We start from the raw sequence: 27,044 nt of genomic DNA, 5'->3' as shown, positions 1-27,044 counted from the left end.
CTTCTCTGGTCCTATCTTTGCCACATTCTTGCTTGACCTTCATATAGCAGCCATACTCAGTTCATTGCAGTTCTTGGGACACATTCTGATCCTCCAACTGCTTGCCCCATGTCATGCTGTTCTCTGTGCCAAGAGCATCCTTCACCCACCATTCGTTAGCCCACCTTCCACTTGTCCTTGAAGATTCAGCCTTCCCTGACCACACCCTATGAGCACACACCAAGTCTGGGTCACACGTCCCTCTTCTGTGCTATCAAGCCACTCGTTCTGATGCTGCCTATTTTCTCCCACAAGACAGTAAATTCCAGAATGCAGGAACTCTATCTTCAAATCCCAAGCCTAGCACCATACTACATGGGGTAGGTTTTTAACTAAATTCCTGATGAATTAATTTTTTTGAAGTAAGTGAGTAGTGTAAATTAATTCCACCACTGTGGAAGACAGTGTGGCAATCCCTCAAAAATCTAGAACCAGAAATACCATTTGACCCAGCAATCCCATTACTGGGTATATACCCAAAGGATTATAAATCATTCTACTATAAAGACACATGCACACATATGTTTATTGCAGCACTGCTTACAATAGCAAAGACTTGGAACCAACCCAAATGACCATCAACAATAGACTGGGTAAAGAAAAGGTGGCACATATACACCATGGAATACTATGCAGCCATAAAAAAGAATGAGTTAATGTCCTTTGCAGGGACATGGGTGAAGCTGGAAGCCATCATTCTCTGCAAACTAACACAGGAACAGAAAACCAAACATTGCATGTTCTCACTCATAAGTAGGAGCTGAACAATGAGAACATATGGACACAGGGAGGGGGACATCACACACTGGGGCCTGTCATGGAGTGCTGGGTGTTATGGGTGCCAGAGTGGAGAGAAGGCAGCAGTTACTGCCTCGTGAAAGAAGTGAGCATTGACTTTGAAGGTCATGAAGGACTATATAAGTAAGCAGTGGAATTGGAGGTGACGAGGAGCAGGGAGAAGAGTAGTCCAGAGATAGTGTTACCAGAAATGGGTCCCAATCCAGACCCCTAGAGAGGGTTCTTGGATCTTATGCAAGAAAGCATTCAAGGTGAATCTATAAAGTGAAAGCAAGTTTAGTAAGAAAGTGAAGGAATAAAGAATGGCTACTCCATAAGCAGAGCAGCCCCGAGGGCTGCTGGTTGCCCGTTTTTGTGGTTATTTCTTGATGATATGGTAAACAAGGAGTGGGTTATTCATGTGTCCCATTTTTTAGACCATATGAAGTAACTTCCTGACATTGCCATGGCATTCGTACACTGTCATGTGCTGGTGGGCGTGTAGCAGTGAGGACAACCAGAGGTCACTCTCGTCGCCATCTTGGTTTTGGTGGGTTTTGGCCGGCTTCTTTACCACAAACTGTGTTATCAGCAAGGTCTTTTTGACCTGTATCTTGTGCCAACCTCCTAACTCATCCCATGACTTCGAATGCCTTAACCATCTGGGAATGCAGCCCAGTAGGTCTCAGCCTTATTTTACCCAGCTCCTATTCAAGATGGAGTTGCTGTTGTTCAAATGCCTCTAATGCTTCAGAAGCCTGAGCACAAATGTCCTGAGGAAGGACATTTCTGAGTCAACCTGAGAAATGAGGAATGATCTGGGCCAGCAGGAACACAGGGACCTAGCAGAGTCTTGGGAGGCAGCGAGGAAGATGTGAATGGGGGTGCTTCCTCTAGCCACCTAGACTTGGTCCCAAGGCACATGACTTTGCTCATTGTTTAATAGGCGGACCCTCCCCCAGCACTGCCATCTTTCCTTCCTTCCTCAGCTTCCTCTGTTAGTGGGTGAGGCTTCCTGTTAAGTCGTTCTGAGAACTGCAGTTTTCAGAGCTTTGGAGACCAGGAATGCCTGCCAACACAATTACCATGAACAATCCCCATGGAATTCCAAGAAACGATTCCTCACGCTGCTCACCTGGGCATTCCGGAGAGCGCCAACCCTTCAGATGGATGGAGCCCCAGAGATGTTCTCTTCACTTTCAGGGACCCACCCTTTATTAACATAGCAGTCAATGCCACACAGGAAAAGGAGTGTGCAACTCTGCTTTTAGTCAACAAAGCCACATTGTAACTACCAGTGTGCTTACTATTTAGAGGAATGCTGCTGTGAATCATTTCCAGGACAAATCCTCTTTTTGCAAAGTAAATTGCCATCCTCTTTTGTCTTTTAATTAATAATATTTAAAGCTATATAAGGTAAATACCCATTTTTCTGGTATTCAGAAAAGGATATGTATATATATAATACATATATACATATATAAATATACATATATGAATGTGTGTGTCTATATATACATATATATATATATATATATATACACAATTTGATAGTAAAAGAAAGACTATCCAGGGACAACCAGCATTCATAATAATGACAATAAAATGCCATAAAATCCTATAATATCAGGCCAGGTGTGTTGGCTCACATCTGTAGTCTTAGCACTTTGGGAGGCCCAAGGTGGGAGGATCCCTTGGATCCAGGAGTTTGAGACCAGCCTGGGCAACATGATTAGGCCTCATCTCTAGAAAAACTTTTTAAAAATTAGCCAGGTGTGGTGGCTCATGTCTGTAGTTCAAGCTTCTTGGGAGGCTCAGGTGGGAGGATCATTTGAGCCCGGGAGGTTGAGGTTGCAGTGAACAGCCTCACTGCAGAGGCTCGCTGCAGAGGCCTGAGATCACACAACTGCTCTCCAGCCTCGGTGACAGAGAAAGACCCTGTCTTAAACAAACAGAAAAAAAAAAAGAAAAGGAAAGGAAAGAAAAGAGAAATCCTTGACTATCTTTTGAAAAATAGAAAACTGGTCAATATTCTCTTATCCCTCCTCCACAATTCCAAAATTCTAAAAATTCTGAAATCCAATTTTTAGGGGCAAGTTTAGCACCAAAATTCATGTAATAGCAATCACTGATCTAAATTAATGAGAAGTTATTTATAGTTATTATTTATCTCACTTACAGTACATAAAGGTGAATGCGTTTTTTTATAAAGTGCTGTCTTAGACCCTGCTGGGGTGTGCTACATAATATATAGTTTATATCCATGGTTTTCTTCTTGGAATACAAAATATTACGAATTTTAGAACACATCTGGCCCACAGAGCTTCAGATAAGGTACTGTGGGCTGACTGTACAAATTATGTTTAACTGAATTCTTATGTTAGGCATTTTTTAGGGTTTTCCAGTTTTGTGAAAGCCAAAGTGCCAGCTCTTCCTTTTCACATCCCCAATCCTTCCCCACACCTCAGCTCTTCCTTTTTAGAGCCCCACTCCTTCCCCGCGCCTCTCCTGGATTCTACTCCATTGCCCAGGGAGGCAGCCCATGCGGCCAGTGGGAGGCTCTGGCTGAAGAACTGAGGGCCAGGAGAGCGGTAAGTTGGGGTGTTTCCTCCCCACTTCGGTGCCTGTCACTGGCACTGCCTGTCTCTCTCCTCATGCCAGCTCCTGCCAAGCAGCCCGACTTCACACTCCAACACTCAGCGAGTGGGGAGTATCATTAGCTCTTAGGGGTAGTAGCTCCTCCCCACTCTTGCAGGCCTCTGGGCACCTTGATCTTTGTTTGTGCTCGGTACCCAGCCCACACCTTGTAAGCAGCCCATCCATTTGAGTCTCTCCATTCGAACCAGCGACACATCCAACAACAGATACATTGGTAGACCACAGTCCCTGTAGTGCCCTGTAAAATGCACTGATTTTAGATCAAGAGGCTTGAATTGAGGATTGCCTAACTTTGGGCAAGTCACTTTACTTTTCTGTTTTTCTATCTGTAAAAAGGAGCTAATAATGCCAATTTCAGAGTGTGCGGTGATAATAAACAAATTGATATATGTGAAAATGTCTAGGAAACTCTTAAGAAATGCAAAGAATTCAAGAGCTCTTGAGAAAGTAGAATATTTGTTATTCTGATTGTCCCCCAACTCTTCTGGGTAAAAGGGTGTTTGCTTTATTTAAAGGTAAGTATAATAATGCCCTGCTCTGGGCATTGTAGCCAGATGTGGCTACAGATGACTAGGAAGGTCCTTTCTTCTTTCCAGCTGTCCTTTGCTGCCTGTGCTTAATTTCTGTCTGCCTTTTGTGAGTGCCTTGGGCAGAAGCAGAGTGCTTTAGTCTTACACTGATCAATCTACTTTTCCTTTTCAATCCTCTGCCATTCTGGAATTATCTGGGGCTTCATCTTTATGTCCTTCCAAATCTTTAGCATTTTGTCCAGTATTTTCATAGCTTTATCTGCTTTAGAATTTCATGCAGCCAGGCATGGTGGCACATGCCTATTATTCCAATGCTTTGGGAATCTGAGGTGGACAGATCACTTGAGGCCAGGAGTTCAAGACCAGCCTGAGCAACATGGCAAGAGCCTCGTCTCTACAAAAAATTCAGAAAGTTATCTGGATGTGGTGGCATGCGCCTGTTGTACCAGCTATGTGGGAGGCTGAGGTGGGAGGATCACCTGAACCCAGAAAGTTGAGGCTGCAGTGAGCTATGATTGCACCATTGCACTCCAGCCTGGGTGACAGCGTGAGACCCTGTCTCAAAAATAAACAAATAAATAAAGTCACATTCTTCCCTAGAGCATAAAGCAATAATTTTTAATAACAACTATATCACTCATTAAAATTATCTTCCCCTTCTCATCCCTACACTGTGTCAAACAGGAATCTTCTGTGGATGGCATTTGCCAATAAGAAATTGTGGCTTTGGCTTTAGAAAAATCCAGATCGGGCCGGGCGCGGTGGCTCATGCCTGTAATCCCAGCACTTTGGGAGGCCGAGGCGGGCAGATCACGAGGTCACTAGATCGAGACCATCCTGGCTAACACGGTGAAACCCCGTCTCTACTAAAAATACAAAAAATTAGCTGGGCGTGGTGGCGGGCGCCTGTAGTTCCAGCTACTAAGGGAGGCTGAGGCAGGAGAATGGCATGAACCCGGGAGGTGGAAGTTGCAGTGAGCTGAGACCGTGCCACTGCACTCCAGCCTGGGTGACAGAGCGAGACTCCCGTCTCAAAAATAAATAAATAAAAAATAAAAGAAAAATCCAGATCAACTTTTTGTGGCCAAAATTCACTAGAAATATATTTAACTCTCTCCTTTCCTTTAATCACAGAAGCTTGGCCCAAAACGCTGATCTTTCCTGGAGCTGGCCATTCTAGCATTACATGGGTGTTCCCCATAGAAGAGAACAATCAACAAGATTAAGTTACTCTGAGTTCTTAATTGATTTTCCAGAACTTCCTCTTCCTACTACAAAACACAGCTTTCTGAGCAACACATTCAGTTGAGCCTAATCCTGTTGGGAACTTTAGTGAACAAGACACATTCTGGAAATAAACACGATTTCACATGTAAATAACTGATACTCTTAACCTCCCCAGTAACCTTTACCAGCCTGGTGCCAAAACAGGTTCTGTGTTCATGTTACACACTCTGAGAATGGTTCAAATGCTTTTCCTGTCCAGAGTTTTGTTGTACAAAAGAAATAAAGAGGCCGTTCTGACAGGACTTGTCAGTGCCTTGACATAAAAAGATTTGGGTCAGGCTAATTGCGGTAATTGTATTTAGTCACTCTGACTTGGTATAATTTCCTTTCTTGTTGGTAATGTATAGTTACACCTAAACAAAACAGAGTTAATCTCTTTTAAGTAAGAGATGGCATGGCACCCTTGTAGTGTGCATATTAACCTAAATGGGAAAGCCTACATAGGACTAGGTTCTAGTTCAGGAACACTCCTGCCTTGGAATACCCCCGAGGGCCTGCAGAGCAAATGAATGCTCCCTGTGTGTGAGTTCCACAGAACTGAAGCACCATTCAGAGGAGTTCTCTCCGCAGGCCTTGTATCAAGGGTCAGGAAACTTCTTTCTAAGGGCCAGGAAGCAACCCTGTAAGGCTTTGTGAATCACGTGCCTTTGGTTATACCTCTCAACTGCATTGTAGTTCAAAGGCAGTCACAGACACTAGGTAAGTAGAAGATGGGCATGGCTGTGTTCCGACAAAACTTTGCCTATAAAAACAGGCGTTGGGCTAGATTTTACCCAGGGGCTTGTAGCTTGCCATCCCTCACTTTACTTTTTTTATGGAGCAATTGCTACATTACACCGCAATCATCTGTGATTTGCCTGTTTCCTCCACAAACCTACGAAGATTCTCCACTATGAAATATTTTCACAAAAGAAGTGCAATCATTGGGCAACCCATTGTAAAAATAACTGATTCTGGCAGACGTTTTCAGTGGATAAGAAAACAAGTGGGAGAGTTTAATGAAAAACAGGATATTTGCATAATCCCCAAATATCACCCCACAACATGCATATAAATTCCAAAGGGGGAAAATCGTAAATTTACAGTGGATAAACCTGGCAGAAATCCCCTCAATCAAATGATCAAAGTTAATATACCTGATAATGTGATAAACAAACACCAGGTACCTCTGTGGGATTCCTGCTAAAAATAAATAACATGGATTCAATCATGAGAAAACATCAAACAAACCCAGGCTGAGGGGCATTCTACATATTAGGTTGGTGCAAAAATAGTTGCAGTTTTTACCATGACTTTTCATGGCAAAAACCGCAATTACATTTGCAGCAACCTAATATACGTCAATGTCATGAAAGACAAAGAATGAGGAACTGTTCCAGATTAAAGAATGGAAAAAAAAGCTGGGTGTACTACATTTTAGTAGTATAAAAGTGGTGCATGCCTGTTCAAAAATATTCCAATCATATGAAATTTTTTTAAAATTAAAAATTAAAATCCCCACTCTCTAAGACAAAACCGCTGAAAATAACTTGAATTTTGCGCTTCCAGATTCTAGTTGCTTCTGGGTCCCTCCCTACGCTACTTTAGTAGGAGCAGAGCGATGTACTATCAGGCATTTTAACAAGTTCACCAGGTGATTCTTACGCACTTTAAAGCTTGAGAGACCTCTTGTCTTTGACCTTTCTGTTAACACAAATTGTGTGTGTATGCATATAGTTTTATACATACACTCTTGTAGAAATTAAACTCATACCCACATGCCTAAAGGGATTACTACAACCAAACTGAATGTTGCCTGGCTATCTTGACTCAACGATCAGTCACTGATACCCCCTCCCCTGCACCCTGCCGGCAGCTTAGGCAGCAACAGCTCATACTTTTATACAGCTGTTTAATATTCTCCAGAAGGGATCAACAAACGTCCTTTAACTAACCCCCACTAATAGGCATTAGTGTTCTTTTCAGTTATTTAGAGCTGGTTTTGGATCCCACCTTGCCCACTTGGTAGTCGCGTGCCCTTGGAGGAGCTGTTCAACTTTTTTGATGACTTTTTTCCTGCATCTGTGAAGCGAGGCAGTCTCCCTCAGGTTGCTGTGGGGTTTGAAAGTGTTTAGCTGAGGGAAAGTGCACAACATGGTGCCCAACACAGAATCAATCAGGGATTCAATAACAGTTGAATTTCACTCATTTTCTGACTGGTCTCATACTTTGTTTAGGATCTAAAATACGGTATTCTAGGCTGGGCGTGGTGGCACACCCCTGTAATCCCAGCACTTTGGGAGGCCAAGGTGGGTGGATCACCTGAGGTCAGGAGGTCAAGACCAGCCTGGCCAACATGGTGAAACTCCGTCTCAACTAAAAATACAAGAATTAGCCGGGCACGGTGGTGCGTGCCTGTAATCCCAGCCACTCGAAAGGCTGAGGCAGGAGAATTGCTTGAACCCAGGAGGCAGAGGTTGCAGTGAGCCAAGATCACGCCACTGCACTCCAGCCTGGGCAACAAGAGTGAAAACTCCATTTCAAAAAAAAAAAAAAAAAAAAAAAAAAAAATATATATATATATATATGTATGTATAGTATTCTAAGACAAAGTCCCAGTTCTCCAGCTGGGATACTGTGGGGGTGTGGTTTGAAGTCCAGGCACCTGCCATGTGAATAATACTTCACAATCTAGGGGCTCCGCTTGTTGTAGTGCCAACTCTGGGCCACTGTGTGTACTGCCACGACACAAAAAAACAAGTTCAAGCCTGCTTTGGAGAAGACATCTTCAAACGGTGTTGGAATTTTTTCTTTCAATTTTTATTTTTATTTACTTGTTTATTTATTTTTGAGACAGGGTCTTGCTCTGTTGACCAGGCTGGAGCGCAGTGGCACGATCAGTGCTCACCGTAGCCTTGTCCTCCTGGGCTCAAATGATTCTCCTTCCTCAGCCTCCTGAATAGCTGGAACTGCAGGCATGCACCACCATGCCTGGCTAATTTTTTGTATTTTTTGTAGAGATGGGGGTGGGAGTTGCCAGGGAGAAGGGAAGGTCTCGCCATGTTGCCCAAGCTGGTCTTGAACTCCTGGGCTCAAACAATCCGCCTGCCTTGGCCTCCCAAAGTGCTGGGATTACAGACATGAGCCACTGCACCCGGCCTCAATTTATAATTTTGACATAATTTCAGACATATAAAAGATGCAAGAACAGTACGGATTCTTTACTCGTATTCCCCAAATGTTAACATTTACAACATTTATTTTATATCTACACACACACACACATTTTTGTCCTGAACCTTTTTAGAGTCAGTTGTGGCTACAATGACCAACTCTTCTCAGTTTGTCTGGGACTTTCCTGATTTTAACATTGAAAGTACTGCATCTAGGACCCCCAGAAGTCTTGGGCAAACCAAGTCATTTGGTCACCTTAGTTGCAGTTATGATGCCCAGGTACCTGTGAATACTTCAGTGTGTGTGTACCAAAATCAAGAACATAACCAGTGGATAATTATCAAAATCTAGAAATTAGCTGTTCTGGAAACGTGCATCCTTCCTGATGTCAGGTGCAAGGTAAAGCCCAGGGCTTAGCTTATTTGTGCAAACACTGTCTATGCTTCTGGAAACAATGGTTGTGGTATCCCCAAACAAGTGGACGCCAGGGAGACCAACGCTCAACAGGCAAAAGCAGGTAGTGACTTCCTGGGGCAGCCGCTGGAAGCAAAGACAAAAGAAATCCCCAGCGACTAACTGGTTCCTAAAACAAGAGTAGCTGACCTTTTCTTTTTCCTGTTTGTGTTTGTGAGCAGCTTGCTTTCACCTGGGGTGTCTGCTTCCTCTCCCAGGGCAGTGGCCCCTGAAGTTTGGGCACCCGTGGGGTGTGAGCTATCAAGGTGGTGAAGGAAGGACGTCCCCTGGTGGGAATGACTGCAGGGCATCTGCCAGTGCTCCTGGGCTCCTGGAGTCCTGCTCCAGCTCTGGGGTGGTTTTGCATCTGTTTCCCCTCAACAGAGAGGGGAATGGTGGAGGGAGGAGGGAAGCGTCCACATGGACACAAGTAAGAACTGATGGTCTAAATGGATCCAGCATCTTGTCATTTCTCATCATCTCTACCACATATACCCTGGTCCAAGCTGCCACTGACCCTCTCCCAGATGATCGCAATAGCCACAGTCATCATCATGGCAAAAGCTATGGCTTCCCTGCCTCTGCTCTTGTCACCTTCAGTCTGTGCTCAACATCGTGACCACAATAATCTTGTTAACCTTGAAATCAGATCATGTCACACTTCTGCCTCCAAGGGCTTCCCATCTCACTCAGAGTAAATTTCAAACTCCTTACTGTGGCTCATGAGGCCCTACCCAGTCTGGCTCTCAGACACCTTTCTGATTTTATCAAATACTAGTCTCAGCCCTGGTCACCCCTCTACAACTGCCCTAGCCTCTTGCTATTCCTCAAACTACTCCAACATCTCGTGACTCAGAGCCACTGAGCTTTCCCTTCCCTTGACCTGGAATGCTCGTCCCTCAGATATCAACATGACTTTTTTACTCACCAATTTCAGTCCTTTTCTCAAATAACCCCTTCTCAGTGAGGCCTTCCCATTCCTACTCTGAAATTGCAAACTTCAACATTTTTCCCTCTGCTTTGCTTTTTAATGGACAATAATTACATATAATTGTGGGGTGCAATGTGATGTTTTTATCTATGTGTACATTGTAGAAAGATTCATTCAAGCTAATTGACATATCCATTATCTTAGTAACTTACTTTTTGGAGGATGAGAACATTAAAAATCTATGCTTCTAGCAATTAAGAAATATGTAATACATTGTTATTCACTATAGTTACCATGCACTACAACAGATCACTAAAACGTATTCTTCCAGTCTAATTGAAACTTTGTACTCTTTGATCAACATCTTTTCTTCTCCATCTCTTCCCTTCTCCACCTGCCCACCCCTATCCTCCAACCTGGGCTCTAGCTTTTGGCATCTTTCTACTCTATTTTTATGAGATTGACTTTTTTAGAGTCCACATGTAAGTTGAGATCATACAGTATTTGTCTTTCTGTGCTGGATTTATTTCACCAGGCATAACGTCCTCCAGTTCCATCATGTTGTTGTGAATGGCAGAGTTTCCTTCTTTTTAAAGGCTGTATAGTATTCCATTGTACATAAATACCACATTTAAAAAATTTATCTGTCGATGGGCACTGAGGCTCTTGTGAATCATGCTGAAATGAATGTGGTAGTGCAGATACCTCTTTGACATACCAATTTCAATTCTTTTGGATATATGCACAGAAGTGGGATTGCTGGATCATATGGTAATTCTATATGTAGTTTTTTGAGGAACCTCCATATTGCTTTCCAAAATGGTGGTACTAATTTCCCTCTCTCTGTTTACTTTTCACCATAGCACCTACTCCATAAAACATATTATGTGTTTAACTCATTTGGTGATCATCTTTACCCCCATTAGACTGTAAGCTCCATCAGTACAGGAATTTGTTTTCACAGCTGTCTTCTCAGTGCCCAGAACGTCACCTGGAATACAGTGGGCACATAAATATCTGTTGACTGGCTACCAAATGAATGGTATTCACTCGACTCAGCTTTCTATATCCCTCTGGCCCCTGCACTGCATTTAGTATAGGGATGCATGGGTCCCAATATGGCACCTGGAAGAAAGGACATTTGCAATCAAGCATGCACATGAAGAGCAGTTAGCAGTTCCAGACTGTATGAAAGCTTCTCGTGTCCTTGCCACACTTTCTTTTGAAGTTCTCACCCCACATCTTAGCAAAGATATTTAAATGCTCCTACCTTCCCCAAGAAACAGAATTTTGGCTGAGATTTTTTCAAAGGAGTATCATAGTTTTGTTTTTGAAATCATTTGGCAAGGAACAACTCATTGAATTTTCAGTTGGCTCTGATTCTCTGCAGTCATCATGCACACTTGAAGTAAAACAAAATCTACCCTTAACGTTGTTTTCAAATGTGATGAAATTTTTCTAAATAATTCAACAGTTGATGACATGGGTGTAATTCTGTGCTTTGTGGGCATTCGCGTAAACAGGTATTTATTTTAACAGGTTTTGTAGTACTCCTTGTGTGTTTTAGAGGCAGTAATTATTTTCCTTTGGGATTTAGCCACGTTTCTGGGCTGTTGAAATCTCACAGGACCTAGATCTTGGACCTGGAAAATTCAGCAGATAAAATAGTCCTGCAAGAATGAGAGACTGGAGAAAGAAGGTCTCCCTGCGCTTGCCTGCATTCGCAGGTCCTTGCCCAGCGGTTCAATGGCGGGGCTGTCCTGTAACTGTGCCAGGCAGTCAGAAGCCATGGTGGGGCTCACCGTGGTCGTGCTGGAAGTCCCTGTCCCTGTCTGCTCATCACACACAGGCCAGCAGGTACCCGTTCTTTATGTGTGGCAGACCTCTGGTGGCCAGGCGGACCACTTTTCTCCATGGCCCTTCTCTCTCCACTTCCACCTGCATGCTGTCCTGAGCCCTGGTGGCAGAAATGTTTTCCTTGACATTTTATGACACTTTAGCAGAATTCCGTTGACTCATCTAAGACAAGATGGGGAATTGTTCTGCAGCAGTCGCCACATGGGGAAACAGATCACTTAGTCACATCATCTGCCAAGTCCCGCTGTCATCTGTGCAAAGCATTTCTAATCACGGAAACTTGAAACTGTCCCTCATTTGTGATGACATTAGCCACGGTGATTTTTTACCCCTGTCTTAAGCTGTCAGTCGCTGGGGTTTTCTTGTTACTCTCTTTGGCAGAGACACATTTATTTATCACACAAGAGCCTGGCTCTGAAGGGATTTGTGCAAACTTCCTTCTGGAGATGAAAAGAAAACATCTCCTTCCTGGCCTGTGCCATCTACTGAAAAGCTTTCCAAGCCAAATGTGAGTGACTGTCCTAGTGGACAGATGTCACCCAGAGCAGGCCTGAATCATTTTGTTTGTTTTTCTTGCTAACCCAACACGACTTTGAACCCACTTCATTAATAAGAGAGACCGGAGCACAAAACTCTTTTTACTTCCTGCTTTCTTCCCACTGTACTGACATTTCCAAGCCCCATATGTTTTCCTAAATAAAGTTCCATGGAAATACATATTTTTTTGAAAAATCCTGTTTTTGGGTTATTACAGCTTAAGAGGAAAAAAGGCTGCCGGTGGACTATGTAGGGCCCTTTATGTAATGCTATGATTGTTTCGACCCCTCTTGATAACAGCAGGCTCGTTTAAATGGTTAACATTGAGATGCAGTTGAAGACCTGTAATAAATGTATACTTCTTCATTTAGGCAAGTACATTAGCTATAGTCAGTCTGCAACAGCAGGGATGCACTAAGCCACAAGCAGGAAATAGTTTGAATAAATATTTCCCATTCTAAAATGAATGACTAGATGGAGTTTAAAACATGTCAGACTCTTGTAGAGACATGATAGACATTTGCTGGTTACCTCTCCAGCAGGGGTCCAGTCCCACCCTTCCCCACCTTGATTTTCCTTGGGATCACTCTACCCTTCCAGTCTCAATAGTGGTTCAGACCAGACTGACCCTGCCCAGGAGTACACTGTACTTGACTCAAGCTGTATTAGTTTGTTTTCACGCTGCTAATAAAGACATACCCGAGACTGGGCAATTTACAAAAGAAAGAGGTTTAATGAACTTACAGTTCCACATGGCTGGGGAGGCCTCACAATCATGGCAGAAGGCAAGGAGGAGCAAGTCACATCTTACATGGATGGTGGCAGGCAAACAGAGAGAGCTTGTGCAGGAAAACTCCCATTTTAGAAATCATCGGATCTCGTGAAACTTATTCATTATTGCAAGAACAGTAGGAAAGACCTGCCCCCATGATTCAATTACCTCCCACCAGGTCCCTGCCACAACATGTGGGCATTCAAGATGAGATTTGGGTGGGGATGCAGCCAAAACATATCTCAAGCCCATCAGTGTACCTATTCCTCAGGCCACATTGATTGGTCAGGGATGGGTTTGTGATATAATTTGGGTTAATGAGAGAGGTGACAATAACAGGGTTTCTGTGGAAGATACACAGAAGAGATTCTCTGTCCCCAAACCACACCTAGAGTGAAGTGAAGATGTGGGGTGTGGAATTGCCAGAGCAATTTGTTACCATGGGGAGAGAGCCCAGAGTTGCAGGGGCCTTTGTGTGGAATCTGGAGATGGGTCTGTCACCAGTGGAGAGGTGATAAGAGCCATATCCTGGGTGGCTTTGTCCACTAGAAGCCAGCCTTACCTCTGAACTTCTCAGCTATGTGAGCCAATAAATTATCTTTGCTGCTTAAGCGTGTTCTAGATTTTCTGTCACTTGCAACCACAAGAGTCCTAAGTGATTTAAGGTTGCTAACACTCTTTCTAGCCAGACCTTAGGCAGCATCTAAAGAAACTGAAAGCTTGTTGTCAGTGTATTTTTGTTTCTTTGTTATAGTTTTTACCTCCGCAGGATTCCTCCCCTCTCCTTCTTTATACAGAACCCCACTGACTCTTAGTGAGCCACCCAGGCTGACCGTCTGACTGCTGGCTCCAGTGGTGGGCACATGGCCCAGGCATAACTAATAGGGCATTCCATTCACAGGGCTATTCGATTGGATCAGAGATGGGTGTATGATCCCAAGATGGCCAGTATAAATAAGATCCAGGAATTTATTTTAACTCTTACTGAAAAGGCAATTGGCTGGATTTGCTGAGGGAGGATTTAGACATCTTTGTGGACATGTTTGCCACCACATGGGAAGAGCATTCCTGAACATGCAGCAATAGAGAAGAAAGATGAGCGATAAAGAGATGATAAGAGAAGGACCAAGTTCTAGCAACAGTGCATGAGGCCTGGATCCAGCCATGCCGGAAGCACGTGAAGCAGTGACTTCTTATTAAGACAACTGCAGCTGGATTTTCTGTCATTTGCAGTTTCAAATGTTGACTAACACAGATATGAAGTATCTTTTCACAATAGTATATTTCTCTCTATCATAATATTCTTATTTTCCACTAGTGTAAAACTAATGAATGCTCAATGCAGAAAATCCAGAAAACGAAAATAAATAAATAAAGCAAAATTCACTTTTAGTCCTACGACTCTGAAATTACGACTGTCAGCTTCTGAGTGTATGTCCTCTGGGTCTTTTTCATATGCATATTTATGAACTTCTACAACATAGTTTCCACATTATATTACTGCACTACAATTTAGTTAATTCCTTCTTTTTAACAGTGGGGTCATTTTCTTTTCTTTCTTTTTTTCCTGCTATTATTTACTTAGTATTATGAACATCTGTGTTGATACGTCTTTGCACATATTTCTGGATATTCCTTAGAATAAATTCACATGGCCATATGCATAGTAAGTTCTTCATTAAACTTTTTCCAATTTTTTATTACATATAACATTTAAGCAAACATGTTTATGCATTTCTTTGTATAGAATAAACTTCTAGAAGTACAATTGCTGGGTACAGAGCATGCCTGTTTAAGGATATACATTACCAAACTGCTCTGCAGAAGATTATTTAAATTTATACCAAGGCAGCTCTTCCACACACTGGATATTCCTGCACCTCAATTACTAGATGAATGTTTTCTTTTTTATGTTTGTTGGCTATCTATATTGATATTTTCTTGATTTGCCTCTTCATATGCAGTAATTTAGGATTTTTTTTTTTTGAGACAGAGTCTCACACTGTCATCAGGCTAGATTGCAGCGGCACAATCTCGGCTCACTGCAACCTCCACCTCCCTGGTTCAAGCGATTCTCCTGCCTCAGTTTCCCGAGTAGCTGGGACTACAGGTGCACACCACCATGCACAGCTAATTTTTGTATTTTTAGTAGAGACGGGGTTTCACCATGTTGGCCAGGATGGTCTTGATCTCTTGACTTCATGATCCGCCTGCCTCGGCCTCCCAAAATGCTGGGATTACAGGTGTGAGCCACCGCGCCTGGCCGATTTAGGATTTTTAAACTTTTCTTTCAAGAGTAACTAGGTATATAAGGGCATGCCTCATTAGTCAGTAATTTTTATTTTTTCAATGACATTTTCTTTAATTTTTCGACATTAAGAAAAAAATCCAGGCCATAGTGAATGTATTTTGGTTGGAAACACTCATTGTTCACTGTTTTGAAGATTTGCTGCCAATTTTCTCTATCAGTGACCTGTCACAAGTTCGTTAAGTAGCATGATCTGAGAGGTGCTATTGTGTGGTCATACTAGTTAAGTAAAAGGGGTTTGGAGCCAGACTTTTGGGTTCAACTCCCAGCCCTACCACTTAGTTGTGTGACATCAGAAAAATTACTTAAAAATCTCTCTGCCTCAGGCCGGGTGCGGTGGCTCACGCTTGTAATCCCAGCACTTTGGGAGGCCGAGGCGGGCGGATCACGAGGTCAGGAGATCGAGACCACGGTGAAACCCCGTCTCTACTAAAAATACAAAAAAATTAGCCGGGCGTGGTGGCGGGCGCCTGCAGTCCCAGCCACTCGGAGAGGCTGAGGCAGGAGAATGGCGGGAACCCGGGAGGCGGAGCTTGCAGTGAGCCGAGATTGCGCCACTGCACTCTAGCCTGGGCGACAGAGCGAGACTCCGTCTCAAAAAAAAAAAAAAAAAAAAAAAAAAATCTCTCTGCCTCATTTTTCTCAACTGTAATACGGGGTTAATAGCACCTCCTTCATAGCATTGCTATAATATCAGTAGGATGGGTAAGGCCATTGAAACAGGGCCTGGTCCAAGTTAAGCCTGCAATAAACATTAACTGTTAGTAACGGCATATAAAAATAGCTAAGCTGGCCGGGCATGGTGGCTCATGCCTGTAATCCCAGCACTTTGGGAGGCTGAGGCGGATGGGTCACGAGGTCAGGAGTTCAAGACCAGACTGGCCAAGATGGTGAAACACCCATCTCTACTAAAAATACAAAAAATTAGCCAGGTGTGGTGGTGGTCACCTGTAATTGCAGCTACTCGAGAGGCTGAGGCAGAGAATTGCTTGAACCCGGGAGGAGGAGGTTGCAGTGAGCCGAGATCATGCCACTGCACTCCAGCCTGGGTGACAGAGCGAGACTCCATCCAAAAAGAAAAACAAAAAACAAACAAAAAAAACCACTAAGCCATACCGAGCATTATTTCCATTTTATTAACGAAGAAACTATTCAAATGAAGCCTCAGAGTGGTTAAACAAGTTAACCAAAGTCTCCTTGTTAATGTGTGGAAATGAGACTCAAGCCCATTTACATTACCTCTGGGAGGACGTAGAAAACAGAATATTCACATTTTTAAAAATTCAGGCCAGGTGCAGTGGCTCATGCCTGTAATCCCAGCACTTTGGGAGGCTGAGGCGGGTGAATCATTTGAGGTCAGGAGTTCATGACCAGCCTGGGCAACATGGCGAAACCCCATCTCTACTAAAAATACAAAAATTAGCCAGGCGTGGTGGCATGCACCTGTAATCCCAGCTACACAGGAGGCTGAGACAGGAGAATTGCTTGAACCCAGGAGGCAGAGGTTGCAGTGAGCTGAGATCGTGCCATTGCACTCCAGCCTCAGTGACAGAAAGAGACCTTATCTCAAAAATAAAAAGTGAAAAAAAAATTCAAAGATCATATTTTTGTAATAAAAGAACAATTTAATTTCCACTGCACATAGGACTTCACATTCTGCCTGCCCATTGTTTAACTCTAGTATCAGGGAATTCCTGTCTAGCTGCTGGATACATATTCAGTGACAGCAATAATCATGAATAGGAGGATATTTCAAACAGTTTAAAGTTGATTTATATTTGTGCCCTTACTGCCTGCTCATAGTAGGTGAACAGTATTTAGAGGGGGGAAAATAAGTGGCATTATTACTAAGTTTTAAATTCTAAACAAAGAGATCATTCGTATTAAGATATTACGGCTGTTACAAACATAAAATGCTTCTCATCTCTCTCCAATATACCTTTCAAAATTCTCTCTTTGAAAATCACTGTTATAGATGATGTCTGCATGTATTTTGTTAGATTGAGTTTAGATCAATATTCCACAACCCTAACAATGAATAGAATCCAGTAAAGTTTGGCCTAATGGCATTTCAAGGTCTATAACTGTTGGCAAGCAGGAAAGACTACTGTTTTAACTTCATGAGGGTTAGTGCCCCGGTGGCGGGTGGATGTTTATAATGATTCTGGGTGTGGGTGGTGACGTAGATTCAGAGCATGGAGGAAAGTGAAGTGCTATTAGCAATAAAAGATAAACTCTTCCAGAAATAATAACTGTTATGAAACCGGAAAGAACCTCCCAGCCGTGCAGTTCAACCCCCTACTGAGATGTGAGGCGAGGCAAGTCTCTCCCCTAAACTGGTTACATAATATTTTTTTCCTCAGGAGGTTTCACTACCTCTTTTATAAACTGTTAATGTGTTTATTGAATTGTATCATGGAGAAAGGAAACTAATGATTAACTTTTAACCATGATAGCTTGGCCTTGCCATGATACTTCCGGTGAACTGATGGAGACTGCTCTTCCATAGCCTTTCCTGGCTCCTTAACACAAATTCAATCACAGTAAGTGGCAAATGCTTATAAAGATGGAAAACGCTTTATTTTCATCTTCACTTAATTAAAACAGCCAACTTTAAAGGTATTACTGTTTCAGGAATCTCTCTTCTTCGTCACCAAATCTACCCTTTGGGTCAAAATCATCAGGCATTGGCAGGCGCAGTGACTCACGCCTGCAATCCAAGCATTTTGGGAGGCCAAGGGAGGCAGATCACTTGAGGCCAGGAGTTCAAGACCAGACTGGCCAACATGGAGAAACCTCGTCTCTACTAAAATACAAAAATTAGTTGGGCATGGTGGCAGAGACCTGGCAGTTCCAACTACGTAGGAGGCTGAGGCACGAGAATTGCTTGAATCCCGGAGGCAGAGGTTGCAGTGAGCCAAGATTGCACTACTGCACTCCAGCCTGGGCGAGAGAGCAAGACTGTCTCAAAACAAAACAAAACAAAATCAGGCTGGCACTCACCTACTCAGCCCTAACTTCAAGCAAATGTTTTTGAGGATGGAACCAATTTATTAGAGCTTTTTTTCTTTTTTTCATGGGGTCTTGTGATGACACCCAGGCTGGAATGCAGTGCCTATTTACAGGTGCAATAATGCACACTGCAGCCTTGAACTCCTGGGCTCAAGCGATCCTCCTGCCTCAGCTTCCTGGGTAGGTGTGACTACAGGCATGTGTGCCACGGTGCCCAGCTATTTTATTAGGCTTTGAGATTAATGGAGGTCACCTGACAAATCCATATCTGAAGATACTTAAAATAGCTTTGAAATGGTTCCTCTAAGATCTCGTTTGGCAGATGCTTTGACAGCTATGGGGTTAAAGGGTAGACGGAAACTGTCCAGAACTACCAGTCAGAACTCCCCAGCTCTGGCCCTGGCTCTGGCTTTCCTTAGGCGTGTAGTCCCCAGGAGGCTTATGAAGTGCTCTGAGCCTTGATTTCCCCTTCTATTAAATGGGCTTGGCAGAGGACCAACAGGCTGTGAGTCTGAATGCAAGGGATGCCCATTCTGATCACCACCCTTAGGTAGACTTAAAGTATGTCAATGAAGATCATGAATTGCAGCCTCTTAGGCTCCAGCTTCAACTGCCTTAGAAGGAGGCAACATGACCTGTGAACTCTAGCGTGGCCTAAAGGAGGCTTTTCTGGTAGCTTTGCTAGAACTCCGTTACTGGAGCAGAGCCGAAAAGAAAGTACTGAGACAACTTTGGCTGTTTCATAGAATCTTGGAGCTGGTAGTTTTGTGTTGAAAGGTTATCAAAAGGAAACCATTTTGTCATTTCCAAATCATCTTGGGACTAGCCTGTGCTTGAATGGTAAAATAGTTCACGAAATGACATTTTAAAAACTTCTGTTATAAGACACTGCTCCCCAAATGTATGCACGTCCAAGTATAGTGCAGTAAACTGGTTGAGAGTGTGGGCTTGGGAGCACCCCCATCTTCAAATCCTGCTTTTGCCACTTATTAGCTGTGTGACCTTGAACAAATGACTTGACCACTCCGTGCTTCAGTTTCTTCATTGGTAAATAGGGATAATAAAAGTACCTACCTTCTAAGACTGTAAGGAAACCCTGATAAATTAACAAATACGAAGGACTTAGCACGGTGCCTGGAATGTTGTAAGTGCTGTGTTTAACGTTAGCCCTTACACTAGGGCTTGGTCATTGGTAGGCACTGAGTACATGTTAGTTTTTACTGGACTGTTTTAGATGGTGGAGGCTGTGATGCAGGAGAATGGAAAGAACTCAGGAAGGGAGATTAGGACAAATCCATTTAGTTTATATCCCTTAGTCACTGTATTTACAACTTTTATCAAACCAATTATCTTTCTTAAGAGCTATGGACTTTGCTTGGGCATCCACAGATGCCCAGAACTCAAGATTGGAAGGAAACATGAAGCTCAAATAACAAGTAATTAGAAGGAGCTCACTTTGAAAAATATGTTTGCTTTCAAATGGAGCTTTAAATGAGCTCATGGGGAGTTTATTATAAAATGCTTTCCTGCACCAAATGCCTTAATGGGAAAAACCTTATCGCAGGTCAGTTGTTTAAATAATATACAGACCGTGTTCCTCCTGAGTCTCTGTTCTCGCTGCAGGAGTCAAAGTTTCTTTGAATGTCCCAAGGTATTCCAAAGCAATCACAAAACAGATTTCAGATTTAGAAGGTAATTTAGAAATCATCTCATCGTAAGCCCTCTATAGCTGAAGAAACATCCCCAAAGGGCTAGAATGATTTGCCCAAGGCCACTTAGCAACTGGCTAAGCTCAAATCAACACCCACTTCTTTAACTCCTAGTTCAGGGCCTTTTCCTCTAACTCATCTTCAGTCTTGGGTGGGTGTTAGGGAGGATAGGAAGCTGCTGCATGAAGATGTGGAATTTTCCCATTTTTCCCCTCTCTCACACAGAAAAAGGGATAAACTGATCACATACCTACAGAAACAATTATAGCTGAGCTGACAAAGTGTCTAGGCTAAGCAATGAATCTGCATCACCAAGTCTTCAAAGTAAAAGTTTATTAGAGGCAGGTAAGGTTTGTTTGTTTGTTTTTCACCTCACCAGGACTAAAACCTGTTGCTATGTTGAGTCCTGGCAGCTTTTTGTGATATGTGTGGACAAAGAGCATGGCTGACCATCTAGCAGTGGGGTTTTGCATTCCTGGAATGACTTTAGTAAGCAACGTAAACAGATATAGGTGTCAGCCCAGTGTGCTCTGGTGTGACAGGGTTCTCCAGTGGCGGGTGGAGGGCATCTTACCTTTGGGCAATAGCAATGGCTTCTGCACCCCTTCCATGCCTCTAAAAGAGTCCAGGAGTCATCAGGAGCTGGATTTGAGGGATTAGGGCCTTAGTGATTTGGCCATTCCATCGGGTTATGATTTCCTGACCCACAGTGACCATGGCCCATAAAAGTGTAAGAAGTTGAGTCTACCAGAGCCATACTCAACCTCACATTTGAATTTGGAGGAAGATTACATAACTGTTTACTCAACTTGACTGGCACTTGCAAATTACCCCCTCTTTTTGCCTTTGAATAAGTAATGCGTATATGCAAATAATAAACACCATTGAATGACCAGGACTCTTGAGCACTGTGGGAGACTCCCCTGGATGGTTCCCAGCTCCCATCTTTAACTCAGCTGGGTTATCTTCATATTGCTTTAGTTCCCTCTGCAGACTAGATGTTCCTGCAAAATCGCTGTCATTGCACACTACCAGTGGGGAGATGGAACAGAAAGGGATCAAGTCCTTGTAATTAGATGTGGGGCGGGGCTGGGGGTGCTCACAGAACTCTCAGAGTTATACAGTGTTTGCATATTTCTGGGATTTTTTTTTTTCCTCTGACCTCTGCAGTTATCTTCTGTTACTGGGTATCACCTAACCACCAGATTGAAGCTTCTACAATTCAGAGGCTCTCAAAGTTTTGGTTTGTGCCTATGATTACAAAGAACCAGGGCCCAAACTGGCATCTTCGACCTGAAAACTCTGTAAGGCTTCAGGTTTTATAAAATAAAGTGATTGAGATGTGATTGTATGAATGCTGGAACTGTCCTAACACATCCTGTGACCTGTCCTCAAACTGGTTAGTGCCTGGAGCTCTGCCTATAGAGACTCACCCTTCAGTAAAGGAGTAATTTGCCTGGACTGAACATGCTAGCCTCAGATCTCTGCGAGCTCTTGAAACTATACACACAGTTTGATTGAAATGTATATGCCCATTTTTAGCCCTGAGGAGAGGATATTTAGATCTTTGCAGATACCCAAACGGGTCTATAACTCACCAAAAGCTTGAGAGTGATTGCTTTTTCCAATAAATTGTTTTAAGAGATTTATTATTTAGGTTGCATGTGAACATACACGCAGACACAAATTTCATATATCACAAAGAGGGCCAACTGGAAACTTTGCCTAAGGTTTTCTCTAGGGAAAAAACCTCAGTAATCTTATTATTTTTTTCCTATTTTAATTGAAAATAAAATCTGTATACTTATGAGGGAGATGATCACACTGCAGATGCTATGTCTCCATTTCCATCTTCAAAAATAAGGAGGCCTGGTGCAGGACCGATGGGGATTCTGAAACTGACTCTGAGAAATGCAGTCTCTTAGAGCAGGGGTCATCAAACTTTTCTCAGAAGGGTTAGATAGTAAATATTTTAAGCTTTGTAGGACAGGTGATCTCTGCGGCAACTACACACCTCTGCTGTTACAGTAAAAAAAAAAAAAAAAAAAAAGGCAGCTGTAGACAATATGTAAACAGATGAGCGTGATGGGCTTTCAATAAAACCTCGTTTGCAAAAACAGGTGGAAGGCCAGATGTGACCCATGGCAGCAGTTTGCTAATCCCTTTCTTTTCCTTTTCTTTTTCCTTTTTCTTTCTTTCTTTTTTTTTTTTTTTTTTTGAGACGGTGTCTCTGTCACCCAGGCTGGAGTGCCATGGCGCAATTTCGGCTCACTGCAAGCTTGGCCTCCCGAGTTCAAGAGATTCTCCTGCCTCAGCCCCTCAAGTAGCTGGGACTACAGGCGCATAGACACATGCCACCACGCCCGGCTAATTTCTTGTATTTTTAGTAGAGATGGGGTTTTATCGTGTTAGCCAGAATGGTCTCAATCTCCTGACCTCGTGATCCGCCCACCTCGCCCTCCCAGAGTGCTGGGATTACAGGCGTGAGCCATCACGCCTGGCAGCTAATCCCTTTCTTAAAGGTTTAAGGATGCTATTAATTGAAATTAGTAAGGCTCCCATATCTGCCAGGTTCATGATGTGTACCAACTTTAAGCTGCTTTGCAAAAGCAAAATACCTGATCGTATTGTCCTGTTGGTTGTTGTGTTGAAATGAAAATAATTTCAACAAATATTTCGACATGCTGGGCAAGCTGTGGGTGATGTTAAACACCTAACAGTTAAAATCAAGAACTCCACATGCCAAATTTTCCCAGGGGATAAGATAAAAATAAAACTGTATTCTTTAAACTATGATTTGTCTTTTCATGCAACTCAAGGAAATCAGATTTTTTGGCAAATGACTGCGGTAAAATAATCCTTTTGCCCTAAGGCCTCACTCTGGGTGGGAAATCCTTCCCTGATCCTTCACAGGTAGAATTCTGTTTTTTTTTTTCTCGAAACCTGATACCTTTTAGAATCATACTCTGGCATTGCAAACACAAGCATGTTGGGCCTGCCAGGCTTCAGGCTGTGGCTTGTCAAACTGGGGAGAAAAGAAAATACAACACTCCAGAAATCTACAGCTCCTTTCCTTTTCAAGACAAAAGAGTAGAAACACCGGTCCTCTTACTACTTGTCACATTTGGAATAATTAGCCATTCTATCTTCCTGTTTAGTGTTTAGTTTTACATGCTGTCTGGTTAGAACATTTCATATGTGTACAATAACATCTAGTGAGGTTTTAACAAATGACTTCAGAGGAAAAGGGGAAGGAGCTGGACCGGACACCAAATGAATGAAAGGCTACCAAAAAGTTCATCAAAATCAAAACCACTCTTCTGGATGAAAACATACCCCCTCGCCTATAATCCCATCGCTTTTGGAGGCCGAGGCAGGCAGATCACTTGAGGTCAGGTGACCGGAGACCAGCCTGGCAAACGTGGCAAAACCCCATCTCTACTAAAAATACAAAAATTAGCCGGGCTTGGTGGCATGCGCCTGTAATCCCAGCTATTAGGGAGGCTGAGACAAGAGAATTGCTTGAGCCCAGGTGGCGGAGGTTGCAGTGAGCCGAGATTGTGCCACTGCACTCCAGCCTGGATGAGAGAGCAAGACCCTGTCTCAAAAAAACAAAAACAAAAACAAAACAAAACCAAAAACAAATATACCACATCAAAATCAGTGAGTGCTGAGTCAACAAAAGGAAAACAATAAAAATGTAAGTAAGCTCTGTCCGCTGCCATCAAGGAGGTGAAATCGTAGTTGCAGACACACACAGAGACAAGCGAAGAAAGACTTTACATTGCCAGGTAACAGATATATTTAGATTGACATGAGGAATCAGACTTCACAAGTGCCAAGCTAGAAGGCGGCACAACAGAAAAATCAGGGATGCAATGCATACACAAGAATCAGCAGGAAGAAAGGGGTTCTTTTTTGGGGAGTCTGGGTCAGCTTTTTTGAGGTATAATTCAGGAGCAGTAAAATCACCCTTTTTAGTGTATATTTCTATGAGTTTTGATAAATACATAGAGTCATGAAATCATATTTCTACCAACACAAAAAAATTCCCTTGCACTCTTCGGTAGTCAACTCCTCTGGCCACTCCCCAGCCCTTGGCAACCACTCTCTCTATAGTTTTGTCTTTTCCAGAATGTCAAATAAATGGAATCATTTAGTCAGTAGCAGTAAAGGTGAGATTTAAATCTTAAGGAAAGAGGAGCTTCTTAGAGCTGAAATGTTTCTAAAGCATCTTAAAGCAGATGGAGCTGTTGGTAAAGGAAGCTTGTGCTACAAAAGCTGCCATGGATAATGGAACTTGTGCAGGTTTGTTACTTCCACACAATGTGTCGCTAAACATTCTGTTGCCTCTTAGTGGCCAGCCAGGGAGTTCCCAAAGCCCCAGCCAGTAGGTGGATTCACAGAGATTTACTGATGACTGCCTTGTGCTAGGAATTATACTAAGTAGGCTTTAGAGCTGTGGCTGTATGTTGGGCTGTCTGCTTATACTTTTAAGCGTATACTTTTATGTAGAAATCTTCCCCACTCAGAGGTGGTGATATGGTTTGGATCTGTGTCCCTGCCCAAATCTCATGACAAATAGAAATCCCCGATGTTGGAGGAAGGGCGTGGTGGGAGGCGACTGGATCATGGAGGCAGAGTTACCCCTGTTGTTCTTGTGATAGTCAGTGAGTTCTTATCAGATCTGGTTGTTTATAAGTGTGTGGCCCCTCTCCCCCTTCCTTCTCTTCCTCCTGCTCCAGCCGTGTAGGATGTGCCTGCTTCCCCTTTGCCTTCTGCCATGATTGTAAGTTTCCTGAGGCCTCCCCAGCCATGCTTCCTGTACAGCCTGCAGAACCATGAGCCAATTAAACCTCTTTTCTTTATAAATTACTCAGTAGTTCTTTATAGCAATGTGAGAATGCACTAATACAGGTTGGTCTCCCAGAGCCATGTGTGTGCTCTATGATGATGCCTTGTGGTCATAGCTGGTTAGACCACAGGAGAATCTCTGACTTCATTAATTCAGCAAATATTCATTCATTTAACAAATACTGAGTGCCCACTATGTATCATGGACAGTGCTGGGGGTTGGATCAATGCCTAGACTCAAGCTGGGGGCATCAGATTTTCTCTCCTGGAATTTTAAATTGGGCATAAAAGACAATCGTCAATCTGGGCTGGTGGCTACAGGGGGGTACACATGCCAATATAGTGAAGGTCTGGTTTGAGGAAAAATGTGCAAAGAAGTGGAGATGGGAGACTCTGGGGTCCTGAAGAGAGACCAAAACTGCTCCTCACCCCCAGTCCTTCCTGCCTTTCTGGCTACTCATTTTCATTCTTCTTCATAGGATTCTCTCCTCATCCATTGAGGGATGATGTTTCTCAAGGTTTTTCCTCTTTTCTTTTCACTCTAACTATTTTGCCAGGGAGACCCCATCTACATCCATGTTTTCAATTCCCTCTATACTTTGATGATGCTCACATTTAGATGGTCAAGCAAATCCCACTCCCAAGGTTCAGAACCAGCTATCATGCCTTCTACTCAGCATCACCACCTGGACGTGCCATATTCACAAAGCTCTATGTGTGTAGAACTGAACTCATATTTGAGCCCTTAGCCCTTACTCCCTGTGGTAGGCAGAATAATAGCCTCCAAAGATGTCCACATCTTAATCACTGAAATTTGTGAATATGTTGTCTTATGTGGCAAAAGGGACTTACTTGGCAGATGTGAATAAGTTAAGGATCTTGATGGGAAGATAATCCTGGATTATGTGAGTGAATCCAATGTAATCACCTGTGTCCTTATAAGAGGGAGGCAGGAGTGTCAGAGTCATAGAGAGAGTTTAGAAGATGCAACTCTACTGGCTTTGAAGATGGAGGAAGGGGCCATGAGCCAAGGAATGCAGGTGGCCTGTAGAAGCTGGAGAACGCAAGGAAACGGATTCTCCCCTAGAGCCTGCAGAAGGAAGCAGCTGTTCTGACGCCTTGATTTTAGCCCAGGGAGACCCACATGGACAGCTGACATCTAGACCTATAAGATAATAAATTTGTGTTAATTCACTAAGTTTGTGATAATTTGTTACAGCAGCAATAAGAAATGAGTACACTCCCAAAACCTCAACCTCCTACATTCTCGATCTCAGCAGTGTCACTTCTGTTCATGCAGTTAATAAAGGCAAGGCAGAATTGTAGGAGCCATCCTTGACTCCCCATTTCCCAGGTGCACACATCAACTCTCCTTTCTAAACACCTCTTGAATCTACCATTTCTTTCCAATGCCATAACCTAGTCTCAGCCACTATTCTTGATTTCTCTAACACCTTCCTAAATAGTTGCCCTGCCTCCCTTCACCCTATTCTTTGCCCTGAAGTCAACATGAACTTCCTAAATGAAAACCTGATCATGTCACATTTCTACTATAAACCTTCAATGGCTTCCCATTGTCCTTAGGGTAAAGTTCAAACTTTGATGTGGCTTACCAGGCTTGTGTTCTATGATGCCGATTTTCTTCCCTAGCCATTATCTCTCCCCATTCTCTTCTTTCCCGTTCTTCCCTTCGAAATGCATATGCTGCCTACACCACGTGCATTCTGGTTGTTGCATATGAAGTGCGCTCTCTCTCTCTCTCTCTCCCTCTCTATCACTTCTGGGCCTTTGGACATGATTTTGTTTCTATCAAGAGCATTTCTCCCTGGCCCTTGCCTCTTTGGCTTCAGATTTTGGCTTCCTCTGGAAGCACTTCCTGACCCTTCCAGTTTGGTTTAAACATCATTCTTATGTGCCCTGACACTTCGACCTCCTCTGTCTTAATGCTCATCAAGCTACATTGTAATTGCTTATTTAATTGTACGTCTCCTCAACTAGACTTTAAACTCCATGAAGTTCTAGAAGAATGGCAGCCAAGTCTGTCTTACTCATAGTTGTATTTTCACCTTCTAGCACAGTGCCTGGCACAGAGGGGTTCCTCAACAAATGTATTTTAAATGAATTCAAAGAGACCCATCCACAAAATTCAGAAGAGGGAGAAGTCTTT

This window comes from Hylobates moloch, unplaced genomic scaffold (assembly GCF_009828535.3).
Source record: "Hylobates moloch isolate HMO894 unplaced genomic scaffold, HMol_V3 SCAFFOLD_17, whole genome shotgun sequence".
Taxonomy (NCBI): Eukaryota; Metazoa; Chordata; class Mammalia; order Primates; family Hylobatidae; genus Hylobates; species Hylobates moloch.
This window is presented reverse-complemented; position numbering follows the sequence as displayed.